The following is a 24,164-nucleotide window of genomic DNA, read 5'->3' as shown; positions in this document are numbered from 1 at the left end:
GGCCCCATGGGGCTAGAGGGGTGTGTGCACGGTGGCTCTGCCAGCATCCAGAGGAACGCTGGCTGGCAAGGTCCACCAAGGTTTATCCCTTTGCTGCTTCTACCCTGTCCTGTCCTGGCTTCGAGGAAGGTGCTTTAGAATTGGATAGGTTTCAGGATGCAGGGGCTGCATGGGCTGTGGCAAACAGCCAGTGCTGAGGTTAAGTGGCGCAGCGTGGGTAGGTGGGCGAGGAAAGCAGGAGGAGGCCAGTCTGGTGTGTGGAGAAGGCAGAGTTGTCAAGGGGGTTTAATCCAGCAGTTTGGTGAGCTGGTATGGACGGTGGCTTGGTTATTGGGCATACTAAAAGTTTCAAGCGTTTGAATAACACTTACTACTGAAGAACCAATGTACAATTTCCAGTTTTTCTCTAGGTGGCACAACCTGTCTTTGGTTTGTATCCTGTTTAATGACTCAGGGAATTCATCCCTTTTTAAGCACTTCCTTATTAGATATGTGCATTCATTTTCCAGCACACTTTCTGGCAGGTGACCTTACGTTTACCCATTCAAAAGGCACCCCTGCTTTGGGAATGCTTCTGCTTCTCCCTTTAGTAAATCATATCTTTAAACTTGCAAATAGCAGTACCAATAATTTATAACCAGGTAAAAGCACTACATGAAAGCATTCTGTTAAGCATGGAGTGACTGTCTGTCCTATCAACTAAATGTCACAATGTACTTGGCATTAAATGTATCAGTTTGCTTAAAAAAAATCACCATGCTTCCGACAAGTTTTATCAGAATGCCGAAGTGGGTAGATTTTCGGATTGTGACAAAATTGTGGGACTCTTTTGGAAATATATGGTAACATTGAAAGATGATTGTCTAATCTGCTTGGTGGAGATAAGACTGAAATTCCTCCAGAGCATAAAAATCTGAGTAAGAAATTGAGTGTTCTGCCTTATCTCCCCCAATAGGAGAAAACAGGAAATGTTTCTTACTTTTTGCTTTTTTTCACTTTAAAGGTTTCTTCTTTCTCACTTTAGTTATGAGATGCTTTTCTAAATAATTAGTATTTATTTTTGTTTGTTTGGTTGTAGCATTTCTTTTTGAAGTCCTGCTTCTTTTGGAATGGACAAATATATGATTTTGTTTCTTTCACAATTTCCTGTCCAACTGGTGTTTTTGTTTCAATCATGTGTGTGTGTGTATATATACACACACACACACATATATACATATATTAAATATATATTTAAATAAACTGAGCTGCCTATGTGACTTTTAATGCATATATCAGAGGACATTGTTTGAGCTTGGCTTATCCTTTTGGATGAATTTCAGTGTAAAGAGATGAGGGATGTTTTCTATTTGTATTTCAGGTCAGGTTGTGTTAAGCTTTTCCCTTGACCCTTGAAATTCTAAGTGATTCAAATAACGTTGAATTGGATTCTTCTAAATATACACAAAAAGATTAAACTGTCAGGTTGGTCAGGAAGATAATGAACATGGAACAAATACATTTTAAATTTTGTCTTGGGTTAACATTAACCAAAAGGTCAATTTCTAATATCTTACTATTAAATTCTAAGGTTGGTTGTGCTCATCTAAACCACTGCTCTTTCCACATTCCCCACAACCCCAATCTACATGTAAACATTCTAAAACCCATTATGGAGACTACTCTAGCGTAACATTTTTTTCATGTAGATTTTATTTAGTAAAATCTCTTCTTGAGGTGTAATGCAAATTAATACAAGATGCTACCTTCTTTGAGGAGCACGTATTTGAAGGAGTATGTATCTTAACCTTATTCCCAAAAAAGAAAAAAAATACCAATCTCAATTCACGTACAAAAAGAGGCTTGGCTGTTCTATATAATTTCATGCCATATCTACATACACCATTCATAACTTGGGTTCATCTTGAAGGCCTGTGTCAAAATGGTATTAAGTAAGTTATTGCTATGGCATGCAATGCTGAGCAGAGAAACTGTAACATACGGCTTGTTGCAGTAAATGCAGTCACTTTGAAAATGACGTGTTAAGACTTACTCATGTACGCTGACATACTATTAAAATTCAGAACACATTTCTCCATCCTCCCCACTACCCCTGATTTTCTGCCTGATCTGCTAAACCCAATCCATTTAGAAGCCACTTAATACACTTTGGGGTAAATGTTTTAGGAGAAGAGAAATGTTTCTGAAAACTGTCCTGTTTAATATCTCTTCCAATCAAATTAAATTAAGTAACGTATTCGTCATTTGACATCTGCTTATTAGCTGATCATGTGTAATAGGAATGCGGTTGTTGAGAAAATTCTTAGTATAAAGAGATAAATGCTTCTGTAATTAAGGATGCTTTTCTTTTGCCTGTACCATACCTTTCTTACTTGTGTGGCTTTGATTAGTAAACGTTTATTGTGTTTAATAATGTATAGTTAGGATAGAATATCAAACATAATGCTTGGAAAGATTATCTGTTTCTGCAGACATACTTCTTGATATTTTTATTATTGAGGAAAAGAGAAAAATATTAATTTGTATTTTCTCATTTCCTTTGCTTTTATATTTAGATTTAACACATATATATATAAAAAACTTAATTATATAGATGTGTTAAGTGCATTTCACATTAGCATATACATTCACCAGGGGAAAACACATGCATTTTTTATAGCACTTCACCCCTTTGCCTTTTTGTTCTTCTTACAAGTTTTGGAGGTCTGCAAAGGAAACTGAGAACTTCTCTTTGGATTTCTCTTTTAGAAATTATTATTTCTTGTCAGGGTCTCGCTTTGTCACCCAGGCTGGAGTGCAGTGGTGCAATCACTGCACACCGTAGCCTGTACCTCCTGGGCTCAAGAGATCCTCCTGCCTCAGCCTCCCAAGTAGCTGGGACTACAGGCATGTACCACCATGGCTGGCTAGTTTTTTCTTATTTTATTTTTTGTGGATATTTGTATCACTTTAGATATAAATAAAGAGCTTTTATAAAATATCTATGAGAAAGCACAGGGAACTTAAGGAGTAGACCTTTACTACAACCTTGGCCTGGTTCATTTCCCATACCACCCATATCATGAGGAGATCTGGTGACCCTACCCACAACCTCCTTAACAAAAAGTCCAGTTTGGAATTTGACTTTTGCGTAAGGAACAAAGTAGGGAAAAGACAAGAAAGCAAAGACATCTAGGGCCTGCTTTGTTTCAGGCACCGTGTTAGATGTTTCCCATGCATTATTTGGTGCAATCCTTATAACATGCCTGTAAGCTAAGTGTTATTATTCGTCACCCTGTCAGATGGGGAAACTGAGGTTCAGAGAGCTAATGAATTTGCCAGAACTTATAAAGCCAAGACTTAGGGCATTCATTTCTAAAGAGATATTTAAAAAGAAGTCAAGTTATATTTCCTGAGGTGAAGTTTGTAGAATTTTATTAACATTATAACATTTTTCCCTTTTGGGCAAAATTCTAATAAACTGCCATCAAATCTTTCATTAGGAATTCATTAGAGCGTTTTCTTAGTTACGTATACTGGGAAAACACTTCTACAGTATATTTTGGACTTTTGACAACGATTTTGCAAGGTAGGTGTGTTAATTAACAATAAGGATTGGAACCTCAACATATTTCTAAGGTGAATTATTTGACTACACTTTAAGTAACTCATTTAAGTGAATGGGTTTTTTCCACCAAAGACTTGCCATTATTGCATATTTTTCCTTTTTTTTTCAAAGCGTATTTGCCATGAAGGCAGGAATTAACAAGAATTAAGTGTTCTTCCTTACTGTGAAAAACTGGGAAATGATTGTATTGTTAATAGCCATTGCATATTTGTCCTTTGCCAACATTTTATTTAATTAAAGCCAAAATCTGAACTCTGGCTACCTAACAGATGGCCCAGTGGTCAAATAAAGAGGCGTCAGATAGTGCTTTCTTCTACAGCAATCTGATTGCTTTCGTTCGTGAAGAAAAAGAAATTTCAACTGATATTAGTAAAAGAATTTGAGAATTGACTCATGGATTTCAAAACTGTTACATTAAATGCTGCAGATGGCTGACTATTAAAGGCATTTAGGATTTGATTCATTTATTTTCAATTAAATTATAATAGTAGCTAGTAATACAAATTACAAGAGTGATAGTAATACAAAGTAACATGTCTATCAGAGAGAACGATTCAAATGCAAAGCCAAATGCTGGATTTGAATCTCTTGTTTTATCTTTTATTGAAGTTTATTTCTTCTGAAATTGAAAAGATTCTTAAATATAAATATAAAAAATCTATTCATACAAATTTTCTTATTCAAGAAATAAGAATACCTACTTGTTTAGGTATGTCAGTGGCCAAAGGGTGCTATCAGCTTTATGGGAAAATTAGTGATCTTCAAGTATATCTGCATATTAAAAGCACCTGATTTAATTTCTTACCACCTTTCATTTCAACAGTGACTAAACTTTAAGCACCAAGTGAGGTCATGAATAGAATGTAGAGAAGATATGGCTTGTATCTTAGATAGATTCCTTAAGTGCCAGCACAGTGGTTGATTAGGTATTTGAGGTCCAAATGGCATTGGGTTTAAATTCAGTCTGGCACTTATTAACTCTAGGGGCTTTTTAACTTTTCAACGCCCTTGTTTTCTCTACTTTAAGTTGAGGACAAGAAACATCTATGTTATGTGAGGATTAAATGAAATTAACAAATGTGGAGGAATGATAGTACCTTGCAGACAGTTTGGAGTTCAGTAATGGCAACTACTATTTTATTGGTATATTGATATAGGTCTGTTAACACCTTAGGAAATCCTGATGATGAAAAAATCAATCAATAATTTTTATTCTTTTAAAAACCTCATAAAGCATTTTTAAAAAGTCTGATGTTTTGTGAAAAGCTACACTGAAACACAGAACTTGATGCAGCCAAGGTCTTTGATGTATTCTAGCCCAGCTCTCATGAAAACAAAGCATCTAGTGTAGAGAGAGAAATGTACCCAAGACCACACTTCATACACTTAGCAAATGTTAGTATTGAGTACCAACTGCCAAAGTGCCATGATCGGATGAGAAAATAATGGTTTCCATTTTAAAGGAGATTATTAAGTATAGTTATAGAGTCATGGGCTATGACAGATAACTCCAGGACAGCTTCTCTACTCTTGTACGGATTAATGCAGAGGAAACAGAGAAGAGGGGTTGATTGTGCTGGGGTAGGTGGGAAGAAAGAAGTTTCTGAAGACATCTGTCAGAGGAGGTGGCATAGAGGAAGTGTTAAAAGACTTGAAGGAAGGGGAGGAGATTAGAGAGTTGGGAGGGGATAGAAGGAAAGGTATTTCAGGCAAGGAGCATGGTGTGTTCCAAAGCATTGTGAAATGAGACATTCTGGGAACCATGACTGGTTTCTTAAAGGGGATGGAGTGTAGAGTATGAACATACTTATGAGCATAGAATATGAATATTCATTTCCCCCATGGGACGAGGAATGGAGCTGGATGGGAGCATTAGACTAGAAAGGGCCAGATTGGAAAGGGCTTCATATGCCAGATTAAAGAGTTTGATTGTATCTGGCAGGCGATAAAGAATTGATAGGCTTCCAACAGAGGAGTGTCGGGATCAGATTTTTGTTTTAGAAAGCTCATCTTGGCAGCATAGAGGAAACATCTGAAAAGGGAAGGACTTGGAAGGGAGGGAAGCAGGTGGGAGGCTACTGCCCTGTTTCAGGCCATGCAGAGATACTCAGGAGATGGACTTGGTGACCAGGTAAATGTAGGAAATATGAAGAGTGTAGATCTCTGGTTCAGGTACTGGTTAGAATCAGAATTGTATCTTGAGACCCAGTATCTTGATACAGAGCCTGGTATTTTTTTCTATCACATATTGCCTTTTTTATTGCCTCACTCCCCCCATCAATTTAGGGGAGAAAGTAAACATAATGTGGTAGAATAATATAAAAATAAAGAACCACCGAAGTGATGGACTACCAGACTGTGCCATGATGATAGCTTATTGTGCAATAGCTTTCTTCTTTTATTTATATACAATTTATATTACCTACTCCTAAAGGAAAAATAATTATCCTGTACATTTATCTCCTAAAACTAATTTAGAATTTTACGTGAGTTTTTAAGCTGAAAGAGAGGGAATGGTTGTACTGCATTTATTTTTTAGATTTATCTTCCCTGGTAATGCAATTGGGTAGTTTTTTAATTTATTATTTTCTGAAAACAACTAAGTACTCTGTGAATAAAGTTTTAATATACTTCTTATACTATGCTCAAAATCAGAAAGCTGGAGTTTTTTTTAAGTACTCTCAGCCATTTCCTCTGGCTATTTGGCCTAGGTATAGACTGACCATCTTGACTTTGACTTTCTCATCTGTAAAGTAAGGATGATTCTTGGCATACTGACCTTCCGGGGTTATACTTGGAGGTAAAAGCTATTAATGTAACGTTATTATAGTTATTATATCACAAAGGTTAGAAGTTGGTGAAAGACAGAGGGTCTTCAGGTACATTTGTCTATTAGCAGGCCATCTCTGGATGGGGGCATTATTTGGATAACTCCTGTTTCATAAATTAGAAATTTTTATTAAAAAATTTCAATCCCTAGTCTTCCAAAATGAAGTTCAAACATGAGGTTCCCCTTTGGACTCCCATTTATAACAAAATAACTCAAATGATGCAACAAAGTTACAATGCATGCGATGTTGCAGTTACCCAAGGCAGCCTCATTTCTGGCTGCAGCTGGAAAAGTCCAGCTCAAATACCGAGTGGGCTCTGCCACTCCCTGGTGTTACTTATCTGCTTCTTTCAGTCCAGGCTTCTGACAACCCAGATTCCAAAAGATCATTATTCTCAATTAAAATGATGTTTGGAACCTTTTGAAGGGAGAAAAATATCTTGCAGATCTCCACTGCCAACATCTTTTTTTTTTTTTTGAGACGGAGTTTCGTTCTTGTTGCCCAGGCTGGAGTGCAATGGTGAGATTCCTAGCTCACTGCAACCTCCACCTCCTGGGTTCAAGAAGTTTTCCTGCCTCAGCCTCCTGTGTAGCTGGGATTACAGCTGTGTACCATCACACCTGACTAACTTTTTTGTATTTGTAGTAGAGACGGGGTTTCACCATGTTGGCCAGGCTGGTCTTGAACTCCTGACCTCAGGTGATCCACCTACCTTGGCTTCCCAAAGTGCTAAGATTACAGATGTGAGCCACTACGCCTGGCCAACGTCATTTGTTTTTATTATACTACTGAAATATGTACTAACATATAACTACATGTAAACTCCTGATGCTTATAGCTCTCATACAACCACAAAGCCAAAACAGATTTTACAGAAGAAAAATAAACAAAGCTACCCCCCAAAATCAGTCATATGCAAATCAACAACATTGATTTCATATGACTTGATGTTATTTGCCTGAGACTAAATTCTCTCTTGCAGTGTGAATATGGTACTTGCTGCTGTGGAAAGTCATAACATCACTTTTTTCTAGTCAAACTCTTATGGAATCTTAGTTTAACAGTCTGATATCACTTTGTCTTTCCTAGGCATGAACACATCATTTACATGTGAAGTCTTCTATTCTCATTGGTCTGTTACAAACCACTGTGATCCTAAATACAAAACCCAGTATTAGCACTGAAAGTGGTGGTGGCATTAGGCTACATGCAGATCTGCATTTGTTCTTCTTATACTCTTTGTAATGAAGGGCTGTTTTTTTCCTGTCACAGGCAGATATGGGGTCCCATAGCACCATGCACTTGGTGAAACTCACTACCTAAGTTTGACTGCTCCTGTTCTTATCCTCCTCAATGAGATGAACTCGCTAGTCACAAACTTGGATATGGCAATGTCAAATTGCTATAGTGTTTGTAAACACCCACCCTCATTTTCAGTACTTATGTAACCTTGGGCAGGTAATAAACAGTTTCTTGACTGGCATGGTCCATAGAGCACATTTCGAATAGTACTGGTTTAGAGTATACTTATGTAACTGAGGTTGTACATAATGGTTCAGAAGGATGGGTATGTGTGTATGTGTGTCTACAAATTTACACGCTACTTTTAAGATATACAGATGAAACATAATTTGTTTCCCATAACTGCTTTTACCTTGCCTTCAAGTTTCCCTTCCCACTGAAAAGGAAAACATTTGATCTTGTCAATTAACACGTTAGTCTCTAGTTTAAAAGCTCATTTTGGGTTCTCTAATTTCTTAAGGGTTTTCCCTTCCTTTGTTCCCAAGATGACATATGAGTGAAGGGGAAAGGTTAGTATCCTCATTGCCCTTGGTGAAGGGCATTTCATTCATTGTGTGACCCTCACTGTGTCTACTGCTCTGGACTTGGCACATTTGGTGACTGGGTGTTGTGCCCTGGTATCCACTGAAATGAGACTGCTCCTATTTGATCTTTTGAATGTCATCTTGGCGGCTCATTTGGACTTCCTGAACCTCGCCATTGTGTCTAGTTGTGAGATCCTTGTGGTTTGTGATCTTCTACCCAGGCCTTTTCTAGGTACTTGTCCTATCAGTATTTCTGTATCTGTCCTGGTAGCCAGAGAGTACTTAACTGTTTTCTCTGAATCATGATGGAGTTTGTGGGATCTTGGGAGGTGTGCTCAACCCCACCTGTCTTAGTCACCTTCTGCAGATATTACCACTCTATGGTCCAATACCATGTTGACTGTGGCATGTGCCACATAGGGGACCTTCATGCTAGGTGATAAGGGTCATTGGCCACAGTGTTCTCTAAATCCCTCAAAGATACACAGATGTTAGTTTTTCTTTCCTTTTGTACTCATCAAGGAGTTTTGAATCCTTGAAGAGTATCAGACACTTACATCTGATCTTTTGCTCCTCCTTCCCTTTTTTCTCTTTCTCTGCTGTTCCATATCTGAAGTGGTTTAAGTTTCTTGAAAACTTAAAACTGTAAGGAGCAGGGATAAGGAGGATGACTGTATGATAAAGCAGAAGAATCCTGTTCCTTTGCCAGGTGGACTCTTCTCCATATGATTTGAACATCAGCAAAGAAAGAAATAGAAATGGTCAAACAGCTTAGAGATGACATCGCTTGAGACTGGCAAGTAGTTTTGAACAGCACCTTCTACTAGCCTTCCTTGCACATAAACTTTTCTCACTTAATAGTTTTACTAGAAATCTGCCCTTTGTATTTCATTGGCAAACGTATGAACACAAGAACCGACATATTTCTTCTCATAGTCAGTAGTGTAATTGCAGTGTGAATTTACTGTTAGGTGTTGATGTATTGTTAAAGTGTACTCTGTATTTTGAATAAAAATGTTGAGAATAGATCACTACATATACTCAAGACTTCTTGTGTGAATTTATGTTAGAATTAATAATTCTCTTCCTTTTACTGTTGCAGTGTTTCTTTTTCACTTTCATTTATTTTCTGAATATAGACAATTGAAAATCTGATATACAGTTTGACATCACAAATGACTAGGATTTATGTCTTTTTAAGGCACAGTTCATCATTTGAGAAAGGTACTGAGTGTAGTTTTCACCTGTTGGTACATTAAAAATGCAATGATGATAAAACAGTAGAAAATAACATAGGAAGGTGATAGGTATTTATTTGTTTATTCTGGTTATATAATCTGTGAGTTTTTTCCTTCCTTCATATCTTGTGATATCTAATATTTATATCTACTATTACTGTTACTCACAAATTCCGTTGCAAACCACTGAGGGGAATACACTAATATCCTCATGAAATCAAACTTAGATAGTTATAGATAGTCATAAGGATTTTCACATTGTCCTCTTCGTGTCAGGATTGTTAACTAAAAAGAAAGTGCCTTTTAGAATTACATTTTACAGATGAAATCAAATGTTTCTTTTTACATGTATAATTTTCTAGTATGTGCAGAGCACATTTTCATTAAATGAAAACCTTGAACAAGGCAATATAAATTTAGTTTCTTTGTTACCATTTCACATTTTCTCCCTATAATTTTAGTTATGAGAATGAAAATTTGCCAGGCTAGAATCAGACACCTGTAGTGCTGCATCTGCTGCGAAAGCACCTCATCTGGCTTTGTTAGTGAGCCTGAATGCTGATATACATATAAGATACCTGCCACCAAAGGGTAGCCTTGTTTTTTTTTGTTGTTGTTATTGCTCACAGTCATATAAAATGATGAGAGTAGCATTGGCTCTATACTCAGTAAATGCATTTACTCAGATCCCTACCTTCCCAGACCCTAATGATCATACTGAGAACAGAAGGAAGGACTGTGTACTAGTCTTCCCAGGTTTCCACAGTAGAATACTATATGCTTAAACAACAGAAGTTTATTTATTTTTTTTTTTACATTCTTGGAGGCTAGAAATTCATTATCAAGGGGCCAGCTTCCTAGAGGGCTTTACCTTTGGGTTGCAGATGACTGTCTTCCTGCTGTGTGCTCACATGGCCTTTTCTTGGTAGGTGTAGTGCAGAGAGAGTGGGGAGGGGAGTGAAAGCCCTCTGGTGTCTCTTCTTCTAAGGACACTAATCCTATCAGATCAGGGCACAGCCTTATGACTTCATTTAGCCTTCATTACTTCCTTAGAGACATTTAATCTTCAAATGCAACCACACAGGTGGTTAGGGATTCAATGTATGAATTTGGGGGCCACATAAACATTCAGTCCAGCCAGGCACAGTGGCTCACGCCTGTAATTCCAGCACTTTGGGAGGCCGAGGCGGGCATATCACTTGAGGTCAGGAGTTCGAAACCAGCCTGGCCAACATGGTGAAACCCCATCTGTACTAAACGTACAAACAATTTGCCAGGCATGATGGTGGGCACCTGTAATCCCAGCTATTCAGGAGATTAAGGCAGGAGAATCACTTGAACCCGGGAGGTGGAGGTTGCAGTGAGCCGAGAACATGCCATTACTCTCCAGCCTTGGTGACAGTGTGAGACTTCATCTCAAACAAGCAAACAAACAAACGAAGAAAACAGAACAAACCATTCAGTCCATAGCAGGAAGATTATTCAGTGGTGTATGTAATGCTCTTATAAATTTCATCTCTCATTGTTTAGAAATTGATCCTTTTGAACGAATGTTGATGGGCTGGTTTTAAAATATGGCTTTCAAAATTTTGGGGAGAGTTTTCCCCTTGAGTGTCTATGTCTCCTTCATTTGAACTGGGCAGGCTTGTGGCTGATTAACAGGTAGAAAATGCTGGAGGTGACACTGTATAACTTCTGAGGCTGGTATGCAAAAGTCAAAGCAGCTTCCCCCTTGCTAGCTGGAACACTTGTTCCTGGAATCCTGAGCTACCGTGCGGCTCTGATACTTCCAACTACACTGAAGCCGCAGTGCTGTGAGGAAGCCAGTTCACATGGAGAGGACATGTGTGGGTGCTCTGGTTGACAGTCCTGGTCTTCCAGTTTTCCTAGCCCAGGCACCAGGCAAGTGGTTAAATGAGCCTTCAGATGATTTTAAGCCCTGGTTGTTGAACCACCCCAAGCTTTGAGTCTTCATAGCTAAGGCCCCAGACATCATGCAATAGATGCTAGATATGTTCACTGTGTCCTGTCTGAATTCATGACCATGGAATTTATATGCAAAATGAAATCATTCTTAAAAGGAAGCTATGTTTTGGGATAATTTGTTACACAGCAAGAGTAACTGGAATAGACATGGTATGGCTCCTTTTTGGATCCCTTATCCCCCCCTTCTACTATACTGTCAAGAACCCCTTGTCTATTATCAGCAAAATCCCTTATATCCTCAGCCTCTTCCATTAACTTCCCCTTCACCTTCTTGCCATAATTGAAACTTAGCTCCCCATTAGAGAGATCGTTCTTGGTGATTTTAATATTCATATGAATTGTCCTTCCAGTTTCTTGGTTTCTCAGTTCTGTGTTGTCCTGTCATTCAGTTGTTATATCTGGCTGTACCTGGGCTCCTCACTTCTGTAGACACACGCTAGACCAGCTGTCCTCTAAGTGTGGTCCAGTGGCTTCTGGGGGTCTCTAAATACTTTCAGAAGGTCTATGAGACCAAAACTATTCTCCTAATCATATAAAAACATTATTTGCCTTTTGGACTTTTATTTTGTTGTGAGTGCACACTAGTTTTTCAGAGGCCACTAAAGGAATTTGTTCTTGTATATTCTTGCATTTTAAACTTTTCTGTTTTAATTTCTAATATGGTAAATATTGAGAGGCATGACCAAAAACTTTTGGGCATCCTCAGTAACTTTTAACAATGTAAAGCAGTCCTGAGACTCAAATGTCTGAGAGCTGCTGCCCTAGACTTTGCCGTTACCAATAACTACAACCCTGTCTTGTGTCATTTTCAAGCATCCTGTTCTTATGTCATTTAGAAAGTAGAAGAAATTAGAAGACAACTTCTGCTTCATCTGTGGCCATATGGTCTGTCTTCACTGCTGTGAAGCCGAATGGTGTACCCTTACCCAAGGTTAACCCTCCACTTGTACACCACATCCCATTCCCTCCGGCCCACTCCAGGAGCAGCTCCAGCATATTTTCCCCTCTCTCCAGCATGACCAGGGTCTCCTCTACTGGATTATTTCCAGCATACAAACATGAAATTATTTCACCTACTTTAAAAAACAGGGGTCTCTTTATCCACAATTTTCCTGGTTACTGCTTCAGTTTTCTGCTTCCCTTAATAGCAAAATTCCATGAGAGATTTGCCTGTATTAACTCCATAGTAGTTCTTATTCTCTCTTGAACCTAGTCCAATCAGGTTTTTGTGCCCTGTTCTGTTTCCTATGAAGAGAACCAATGACCTCTACATTGGTAAACCTAATAGCCAATTTCCAATCACGTATTACTTGACTACTAGGCAGCATTTGAGATAATTAGTCTCCTACTGGAAGTACTTTATTCAGTTGGCCTCTGGTCTATCATACTATCCCGCTTTTCCTCCTTCTTACTGGCCACTCCCTCTTGGTCTCTGTTGGTGTTTTTTCCCTCATGCCCCTGATTTCTACATATTGGAGTACTACAGGGTTTGACTTTTTTTTTTTTTTTTTAAATACGAAGTCTTGCTCTGTCGCCCAGTCTGGAGTATGGTGGTGTGATCTTGGCTCACTGCAACCTCTGCCTCCTGGGTTCAAGCAATTGTCCTGTCTCAGCCTCCTGAGTACCTGGGATTACAGGTGCAGGTGTGTGCCACCATGGCTAATTTTTATATTTTTAGTACAAACGGGGTTTTGCCATGTTGGTCAGGCTGGTCTTAAACTGCTGGCCTCAATCTGCCCACTTCGGCCTCCTAAAGTGCTGGAATTACAGGTGTGAGCCACTGCACCTGGCCCCCAGCTCTAGTGTTTTTTTTTTTCTTTTTTTTTTTAGCAGCACCTGACAAACTATTTACTCATTTATTTGTATACTGTATATGCCTGCTGTTTATTGTTAATGGAAGCCACTTGAAGGCAGGAATTTTTATCTGTTTTGTTACTGCTGTATCCCCAACACACAGACGAGTGCTTGGCTCATAGTAGGTGCTTAGTAAATATCTGTTAAATAAATTAAGTCTCTCAGATTGTGTTACTAAGAGGGTGAGAGAAATGATTTGCAGATGATGATATAGTTGTGTTCACTTTTAAGATTTCCATTGCTTTTAAGGTTTACGTTTGAGCTTTAAGCATCTTGATTTCAGAGGAAGAAGAATCAGGAACAATTTATATTCCATATCTTGCCTGGTCTTCCCATTGTGGATGAAGAATTGGGGACCTAAATAAACTTTATCTCCTCTCCTGCCACAAATAGGTAGATGGCTGGTAAGCAGTGAATTTCTCTTTCACCACTGGCAATCAATAGAGTGGTCCTTGAAAACTATCTTTTAATGTCTAAATTTTCAAATTATTTCTGCTAAAATATACCTCTGTTGAGGATACACATGATTTTTAAAATGTTTTTAATTTTAATTTTTTTAATTTATCTTTTTGAGATGGAGTCTCTGTCTGTCTCCTAGGCTGGAGTGCAGTGGCACGATCTCGGCTTACTGCAGCTTCTGCTTCCCAGATTCAAGCGATTCTCCTGCCTCAGCCTCCTAAGTAGCTGGGATTACAGGTGCACACCACCACGCCTGGGTAGTTTTTTGTATTTTTTTTGTTAGTAGAGATGGAGTTTTGCCATGTTGGTCTTCAGCTACTGACCTCAGGTGATACACCCACCTCGGCCTCCCAAAGTGCTGGGATTACAGGCATGAGCTACCACACCCGGCCCGAGGATACACATGATGTTTTAAAGTGGAAAAACAGTAGGGGAATGTTTTGCAGTGAAAATCTTTGTCTCAATATTTATTCTGACATACGATTTTTGTGTTAGCAATCGTGTCATAATCTTATTTGTGTCCACATTGCCTGCTATGGGGCAAGACATGGTGTAGATGTTTAATATTTGTTAAGTTAATGAATAAATGGGATAAAATGAGTTCACATTTTAAAAAATAAGGTAGGAAAGAGATATTCCATACTTCTATATTCCCAAGGTATCTGCTTGGTTTCTCTCCTTATCCCCCAGCTTTGGAATATCAGAATAACAATTTTATGACTCTACTACATTTTAAAAAATGCCTGGCACAGCATTCCTCAGGCATTCATTCAATACTTGTTGACTGAGTGATCTACCCTTCCTCCTGCAGACTGTTTAACCTGAGGGAGACTCCTGAATGAATCAAAGGCCCCTCATGGATTCCTCATCATGGAACTAGTCAGTTAGATCTGGGATATATGCAGTGGATGAAGAATGAATATTCACTGTTATAATTTTTTCCTTCTGTTATGGGAAAACAATCTAGGAAACTTGATTTTAGGATAGAGATTTGGGCTTTAAGAATCTGAGTTGGATTCTAAGTCTCAACTCCTACACTAAGTGGTTCTGTAGATTTGAACATTCTATTTGACTTCTCAAGTTCTTCCTTTGTAAAATAACCATAGTAATACCTACTCTTCAGCATTGTTGTAAAGATTCTTTTCTTTTCTGTTTCCTTCCTTCCTTCATTCTTTTTTTTTTTTTTTTTGATAGAGTCTCGCTCTCTCGCCCAGGCTGGAGTGCAGTGGCATGATCTCTCGCCCTGTCCCCTGGGTTCACGCCATTCTCCTGCCTTAGCCTCCTGAGTAACTGGGACTCCAGGCACCCACCACCACACCTAGCTAATTGTTTTGTGTTTGTAGTAGAGATGGGGTTTCGCCGTGTTAGCCAGGATGATCTCAATCTCCTGACCTTGTGATCTGTCTGCCTTTGCCTCCCAAGGTGCTGGGATTACAGGCGTGAGTCACTTCGCCCGGCCTGTTGTAAAGATTTTAAGACTATCTGTAAAAATACCTGTCAAGAGTGGGCCACCAGTAATGATAGCTAAATATAGAATAGTAAAACTTAGACAATAATGTAGTAATTACAAGATCCTATACAAAACAATGTCCAGGTTTTCATGTTATTACGGATGATGCAGTTACCTGAGGGTCATTTTACAAGGTGAGTTCCAGGATGTTTGGGGATCCCTGTGTCTCATGAAAATGGGGACACGTCGGAGGACGTTTGCTGGTTTCTCATGCTAAAACAAATATTTGGTAACACAATAACTTCTTGTTAAAAATATTTGAAAAAATGTTTATGAATGTAACCCAGAAGTTTATTTAGGCTAAGCTGTGTCAGACTTAAGGCTTCCAAACATGTCATAGAATAATATGTACCTGGATAGAAGGATTGATTTTAAAGAATATGCCTCCATTTGTTTTGTTGCCGATATGTGATTCAGCCTGACATCAGACTCTTAGGTCACAATTTTCCAGTTCTCTTCCTGTCAGTGACGTCTTTTGATGAATAGCTTTGTGCAATGTGAGGCTTTCAATATATGTTAAACCAAGACAATAGAGATACTAACTAAACTGTTTTCTTTCAGTGTAGAGAACCTGCAAAGATGTGATGATTTGGATTTTGTTTCAACAGTTCAACTAATAGCTGATGAATAAAAACAAAACAAAACAAAAAACAGCAAAGCTTCTTTCTGATCTGAGGTTGTGGCAAACCTAACCTGGGATCTGAGGGGATGTGTTTTACCAGCTCAGATCTCCTCTGCTGCTGGAACCTTGCGTTATTTACAGCCATTAGGAGCTCTCTGGCTTCCACTCCACTCATGACTAGCTTTTCCTCTTTGACCCTGCTGTATTATTGTCTAGCCCAGTTCAGCTGAATATTTCAACACAAAACGTAGAGGGAACCCCTTCCTGGGGAACTTGCTTTGTTACTGAGGTCTCTGCTGATGGTTCCTTCCATTTGATACTCAGTCTCAGTCACAGTAGGATTACAGAATCTGTTGCCAGAGTATCAATCTACATGGGTGCTACACATTGCTGAAAAAAATCAGGAACATGGTGCTAGTTAATTCAAGTCTTCATGTAAAACTACTTCTACCATAGTGGACCTTAAAAAAAAATCCCTCTGCAAAGTGCATTGGCCCTGCTTCTGGTAGATGAATGTTGAACAAGTAGCCTATCTAGGAAGCAAGTTATTAGCATCCATGGACATCCCACAGGTTATAGTCCAGCCCCAATCTTGGTGGTTGGGATTGATGTTGCTGCCAAGTCCCTCTGTTTCATGTTCAGGCTCTGCCTATGTTCCTGGTGTCTGGTACATGATTTTTCAGGATGCTGACATTTACTTCTTGCCCACAATATCAGATAGGCTAAGTCTTGCCAAAATCTTTGAATGTCTTCTGCTGGTCTGTCTCTCCCCCATTGTTCATTTACTATGTCCCAAGTGCATGCTTTGTCCAGTATCTGCCTAGGTCTCAGGATACTGATTTTAGCTTTTCACTAGGTCCTGACATTCCCCTAGTTTCCTCTTATGTTTCTGGACATGCCAGACAAACTCTGACCTTAGCTTCTGTGAAAACTGGTACCTGCAGAATTCCTCAGTGTGTGTTTATATGAAAGTTCATTGTGCCTCTGGATTGTGGGTGAGTTGAGGAAAAGGGGAAAGCAGTGGGCAGAGGTTGCAACATTTATTTGATTATAGGACACCTTTGCTACTGGAGCATCTTGCAGGGTGATGTAGTTCGGAACACGCATGGAGAAATGCTGCCAAATAGAGTAGTAGTGATATTTGGGACTTGAAAAGAATCTTAAGAGCAGGTATAATTCCCTCAACAACAGAAGAACATCAGTGCTTTAGAATGTTTGATTTTGAACTTCCTTATGTTTTCTCTGCCGTTCTGTAGTGTTATTCTAATTAAAACCTTTCCTCTCAACTCCACTCTTTTTTCTCCAGTTGAGCAAATTCAGCATTTATTGAGGCCCTACTACATGTCATATGCTGTTCTAGTTGCTGGAAACACAAATATGAATATGGTAGGCCTGCCCTTAAACAATGAATTACAGTATAAAATGAACCTTTTATAAAGCTGGTCCTATATCAACCCAATTATTTTGGTTTTTTTTCATTTCAGGCCTAAGAGGGCTTTATTCTCTTTCCACTTCAAATAATAAAGTATCCCCTTAGGGTAAAGAAGGAATTTCTGAGCATGTTATAAAAAAATAGAAAATAGGATAAGTTGTAAGTTACATGAAAATTTAATATTTCTATACATCAAAACCTACCATAAACAAAATTAAAAGGCAAATAGTAAACTTGGAAGAACATTTGTAACGTGAAAGACAAAAGTGTAATATCATAATAAAATAAGCACATAGTAGCTTTTAGTAAATCATTGATGAATGAATGAATACATGTATGAATTCAAAGCAATGAAAAAATCACCTCAGGAAAAAAGTGTAAACATTTGACATAGGACAAGTCACCACCACCACCACCACCAACAACAACAAAAAAAAAAAAGAAAAAAGAAAAAAGAAAAAAAGAAATTCAAATGCACAAAAAAGCAAAGAAATGCCAATTAAAACAAAACAACTTTTTTTAAACCAATTATTTATTAATTTGACAAACACTAAGCATCCATTTTCACCATACTGTTGTTTTATAAATTATGTTATTTCACTTAGTTTAAGCAACAATTCATCTCAAATAGGTATTTTTATCCTCATTTTATCAATGAGCAAAGGGCTTAAAGAAGCTAAGTCTTTTTTTTTTTTTTTTTTTTTTTTAATTGTACTTTAAGTTCTGGGATACATGTGCAGAACATGCAGGTTTGTTACATAGGAATGCATGTGCCATGGTGGTTTGCTGCATCTATCAACCCATCATCTAGGTTTTAAGCCCCATTTGCATAAGGTATTTGTCCTAATGCTCTCCTTCCCCTTGCCCCCCAACCCCCAACAGGCCCTGGTATGTGATGTTCCCCTCCCTGTGTCCATGTGTTCTCATTGTTCAACTCCCACTTGTGAGTGAGAACATGCAGTGTTTGGTTTTCTGTTCCTGTGTTAGTTTGCAGAGATGATGGCTTCCATCTTCATCCATGGCCCTGCAAAGGATATGAACTCATTCTTTTTTATGGCTGCATAGTATTCCATGGTGTATATGTGCCAAAATAAGCTAAGTCTTATAGTTAAGATGTTGGAGGCAAGATTTGGGCTTAGACCTGTCTTCAAACTCTATGGTTTTACCTCCTATGGTATTCTCTGAGCATGAAAAATATCATGAAGGATATCTGATGACATGGGAAATTGTTTATGAAACAGAATTAAGTAAAAACAATTACAAAACAGTATGCATATATGACCCCACATATGTTCTAAGAATGGTATATGGTTCTGAGTGCAATGGCTCATGTCTGTAAACCCAGCACTGTATAAGGCTGAGGTGGGAGGATTGCTTGAGGCCAGGAGTTGAGACCAGCCTGAGAAACATAGCGAGACCCTGTCTCCACAAAAAATGAAAAAAAGTTAGCTAGGTGTGAGGGTACATGCCTGTATTAGTCTATTTCATGCTGCTGATAAAGACATACCCAAGACTAAGAAGAAAAGAAGGTTTAATAGACTTACAGTTCCACATGGCTGGGGAGGCCTCACAATCATGGTGGAAGGCAAGGAGGAACCAGTCACGTCTTACATGGATGGTGGCAGGCAAAGAGAGAACTTGTGTGGGGAAATTTTCATTTTAAAGACTGTTAGGTATCATGAGATTTATTCACTGTCACGAGAACAGCACAGGAAAGACCCACCCCCGTGATTCAATTACCTCCCTCTGAAGTTCTCCCATGACACATGGGAATTGTGGGAGTTACAACTCAGGATGAAATTTGGGTGGGGACACAGCCAAACCGTATCAGTGCCTTTAGTCCCAGCTATTCAGGAGCTGAGGTGGAAGGATTGCTTAAGTCTGGGAGGCCGAGGATGCAGTGAGCCATGATTGAGCAACTGCACTCTAGCCTTCATGGCAGAGCAGTATTTCATCTCTGAAAAAAAAAAGAGAGAGAGAGTGTGTGTGTGTGTATATATATATATTTACATGTATATATTTACATATGTAAAATTTTTTAAAAAGGCATATGCATAGAGCAAATTTGCAAAGATGTGTACTAAAGTGTGAATGGTGCATATCTGTGACTTTTGAGAGTTTGGCTGACTTTTCTTTCTTCCTAATCTGTACTTCCTAATGTTTCTACAATGTATATGTTATTATAAGCAACAATATTTTAAAAATCTTTTCACGTGTGTGTGTGTGTGTGTGTGATCTGAGTGTATGTAAACATGACAGTATTTTGAAATCTATATGAAAGAGTTAACAAGAATAACTTTTTCCCCCCCAAAATGAGACTAGAGGAAGCGCATGCAGGGAATAGAACAGTGTATTCTGTGGGTCCAGGGAATACAGAGTGAATAAATAAATTGATAAATGATATGACCAGGTGGCTAAGAACCACAAATATAAGTGTCTAATACATATTTGGGAAATAATATTAGCAATTAAAGACTTACAAATAGAGCCATATGAGATAACTGTTTTTTACTTATGTGATTAGAAAAGCTTTGTAAAAAAAGAGACTGTCCAGTGCTTTCACAAGGTGTGCTGAAACAGGTAGTGCTTTGGAAGAAGCAATTTGATGATAGGTATAGGATGTCTTAAAATTGTTTATACAAACCATGACTCAGTAATTCAACTTCTGGAACTTGATCCCAAGTAAATAATCATAAATACTGAAAAAGCATTTCCACAAAGATATAATATGGCATTGCCCATAACTGAAAAATTGAAGGCAACCTAAATGTGCAGTGCTTCGGTAATGGGGTAATGGCAATCAGTAATCAATTACAGAATTTATTAATTATTCAACAAATATTAATTGAGTGCCTAAACTGTGCAGGCATTGTTTGGATGCTGAGGAGACAGCAGTGAACAAAATAGACAAAATCTCTTCCTCAAATGATTTTTTAAAAGAAGACTTGTGTAACATGGGAAAAGCTGACTTTAAATTTTGGGTATAAGAAGTAGAATGTTAAATTGTATATATATTGACCTCAACTGTGTGAAATAGAAAAAAGCTTGAAAGGGAATACATGAAAATATTAAGTTATCTTGCAATTGGATTGTGGATAAATTTTTTAAAAAACATTTTTTTTGCTGTGTCCCAAATTTTCTATAATAAGAATGTGTTTTTTAAGTTGGTAAAGTAAACATTAAACTTAATTGTCATTATTTATTATATGTTTGCAACATTCTCTTTAAATAGGAAAATTGGAACTTATATCCAAGCAACCATGACAATTTAATGTAATTAAAACTACCAGAATTTGTTATTTTATTGAGCTTCTAAAACATCTTTGGTTTTACTGATATGTTTAAAACTGTTAAGACGCTGCTTTCATTAAAACACTTCTATAGTAAATGGTAATTGTGTATTGAACAGATAAAAACTTACACTCAACAGATCAAAAAGTCCAACACAATGTCAGTTTGATTAGGTAAATGCAAATTTAATAGCCTAGAAATCCTTTCGACTTATTCTACATGCCATAAAGAGTACAGTAGTATATAATTCAAGTTCTAAAAATGGCTATGTAGGATAATAGTGCTTTTTTCCCTTTTCCTCTTTTAAAGTAGGAGGAGGAAATTTAAATTTCCATTGAAGCACTGTTTTCTAGAGCGAAGGATTCCACTACTGTGATTCTAAGTCAACTTTAATTATGTTCCATACTTACGCGTAAATTTATTTTGTGTAATTGGCTTGTGTTTTGAAATGTTTTAGATAGATTCTTGTAAGTTTAGGGATTGTTTTTATATTTTGTGCTTGAAAATTGGTTTGAAGTAAAAATAAAGATATTTTAAATTTAATTTTAAATTAGAAAAGATTTCAGTAACAGCTTAAAATGTTTAACATAGGTCAGAAAGTTTTGTTTTGATTATATCAGAGATTATTATTATGTTCTATGTAAATATACTATAAGATTTAAAATCCAGGGCTCAAAATTATTCAAATTAACATGAAATTCAGTCATGTCAGAGTTACTAGTAGAGCAAAAAGCCCAACTAGAGAACTGAAGCAATGTCAGGAATCTTGTATGGAAGGGAATCGCTGTGAATTAGGTACTATCAGAATCCTTTTTTTTCACATGAGATTTGATCATGGAGATCTTTGGAGTGTCTTAAGGTCACGTGGCAGGCAGAGAGGAGGGCTCCTCCTGCCTCTAGCAGCTGCTGCCCTTTGCTTCAGATGACCCAGGCTTCTGCCCGCTCCATAGGGGCAGAAGGTGAAGAATTATTGGCTTTGACTTTGAGGCTGAACTCAGTTGGGAAGTGGAGGTCAACTGAAGAGGGCTCAGGCTGTTTTCTTTCCAGTGTTATCAGAAAATAAAATGGCAGCTATAGTCTCTGTGAGATGCTCTTCTCTTTAAGGTGCTTAGTAAAACCAGTCTCATCTCACTATTTTGATGATGTGCTTCAGACATCAAACTTTGCACCCCTAAATTGTGAAGGTGTGTTCTATGTGTTTCAGGTGAATTTTCCCTTTCTAAGGAATCCGCCTCTTCAGGCCCAGCCAGTGCAGGTGCAGTCAGTCTCTTTAACTATTGCGGGTCTGATCACCCTCATGGCATGTGGTCCAAGTGTTCACAGCCCCGGCCCTGTCACCAGCATTTGGCTGGTGTTGGTGATCATGGACAAAACACCTAAGTCAGTTTGAGGTTTACCGTGTGCTGGCCCAGCTTCCAGAGTGGTCTGGACTGCCCCACTGCCACTCCGAGCATCTTTTTGTTCAGTCTTTTTCTTAAGGTAGCTACAGCTGTGAGTTGAAACTTGAGACTAATTCCTCAGTGTGCTCATAATCCCATTAAGTCTCACACTGGCTTACTCAGGTATTTCCTCCCGGTGTATCATTTGCCTTTCTCAGGCCCAGACAGTATGCAAGTGACTTTCTTTCCCATCCATGAACTAAATGGAAAGACATGTCCTTTGTTATGGCCCTTACAGGAAAGTTGCCTCCTGTAACAGACATGCTATGGGGTTGGAGGAGCAACACAGCACAGCTTTTCTTGAGTAATAAATACAGGATTTCCAGCTAATTTATTTGAGCTCTAAGTAGCAGCGTGATCAGTATTTTCCTGCTTTCTTAAAACTCACCAAAAGTTCATGTGGAATTTCTCTCTGTCTCTGTGTCTCCCTCCCTCCCTCTCCTTATCCCTATTTCTTTACCTGACACTGAATCAACAGGATTTTGCTAATTACTTCATTGAAAAAATCAGAGAATAAAGTTACCCACTCTTCTCAGTTTAAACACATCTTGATTTTCTTTTTCTAAACATGATTTTGAATCCCATCTCCAATGTGCTGTGTTACATTTTATGCAGCTTAGCTCAAGTAGGGTTGTGCGCATACACTCTGGAGATGGTCTGCTTCCATTCAAATCTTGGCTTTGCCATTTATTAGCTGTGTGAACTTAAGTGCATCTATTACTGCCTCTGTGCCTCAGTTTGCTAATGCGTAAAATGGAGATTAGTGATCATACCTTCTTTGGGTTATTGTGAGGAATAAATAAACTAACATACATAAAGCATTCTGTGCATAGTTAAGTACTCGATAAGAATTACTACAGTGCTGGCCATTTCAGTCTCTCCTTCTGGATTAGTACATTGCAAAAGCATTCAAAAACATGTTCCCAGAGCATAGATTTTGTACAATTCTTTTATTTTTATTTTTTTGATGTAGAACAGTATATGACAGGACTCTGGATTAGAATGTGTTTAAATTCTAAAAGAGAAACATTATGACAGTCGCTAGAGGAGAATTAGAAGTAGCTGGTGTCAGCTTGAGTGCAGCAGAATGAGATAAAAAGCAATTGTTATACATAATACTCCCTGGGAATCAACAGGAATTTTACAGTAATTATGATTATGACAACAGTTGTACTAGATTTTCACAGGAGCTTTTTCTTTCAAAGATTTTTATGGGAAATGTACAGCCACTTAGAAAAATCTGTAAGAAAAACATTTTAGCACTTTTATTTTTTTATAGAAGATGAGAGTGAGCAAGAAAATGTTTGAGTAGTTTCCCCAGGGAATAATACCAGATCAATAACTGGTAAATCCAAGCAGCTTAATTTCTGATTTGCTTCTTTAGTATCTACAAATCCTAGTTCTCTCAAGATGGGAGCAATTTGCATATTAAATTTAGGGGAAAAAGTTCTTCGGATTAAATCCCTTAGGTGAATGTAACATGATTTTCTTTTGCAAAGATATTTAACTGGTGGAAGAAATGCCCCTACTCCTCTCTATCCCCCCAGGAATGAGCTGGCGGAAATAGCTCTTGGGAGAAACTGAAAGCATTATTAGCTTTTCTCTAAGCATTAGTGTGGTTTTCTAGTTCTTTTAGAACTGAATATTCAGAATTAATAGGCACATACCTTAAGATTAAAACTCATGGCTCTATTATAAAAGGTTCTCTCAGGGTCAGCTTTACCCGTGGGTGGAATGGGCCCTAGATAAGTTATTTCAATTCAGCAGCTGAGAAATGCCTTTGGATTTCCTCCAAATAGCTTCTTTATCTATTCACTGTTTGAAATTCCACATTAGAGATTCTCCTTTAAAAAAACAAAACAAAACAAAACAAAAAAACCTTCAAGTTTCAAATCTTCTGTACAAATGCAAATATCCCAGCATAACTAAGTAATAAATATATTGAGTAACATGTTAGTAATGTGCAGTAGCTTATAGTAATGTGTTAGTGAGTTTATAAACTTTTTTGTGTGGATTATGGGGTTTTTCTCTGGCCTTAAATAGTACTGATAAGGGAGAGAGCAACATGA

The 24,164-nt window shown here is 38.0% G+C and overlaps 1 protein-coding gene across 2 annotated transcripts in view; it reads left to right on the top strand.

Moving 5' to 3' along the window:
- The window catches only part of GRIP1 (glutamate receptor interacting protein 1), a 720,325-nt gene that overhangs the window by 1,581 nt on the left and 694,580 nt on the right, over window positions 1-24,164 (top strand). The window lies entirely within an intron of this gene.

The sequence above is a fragment of the Papio anubis genome, chromosome 9, assembly GCF_008728515.1.
Source record: "Papio anubis isolate 15944 chromosome 9, Panubis1.0, whole genome shotgun sequence".
NCBI classification, from domain to species: Eukaryota; Metazoa; Chordata; class Mammalia; order Primates; family Cercopithecidae; genus Papio; species Papio anubis.
Note: the sequence above shows the minus strand (reverse complement) of the source record. Positions and strands in the feature narration are given on the sequence as shown.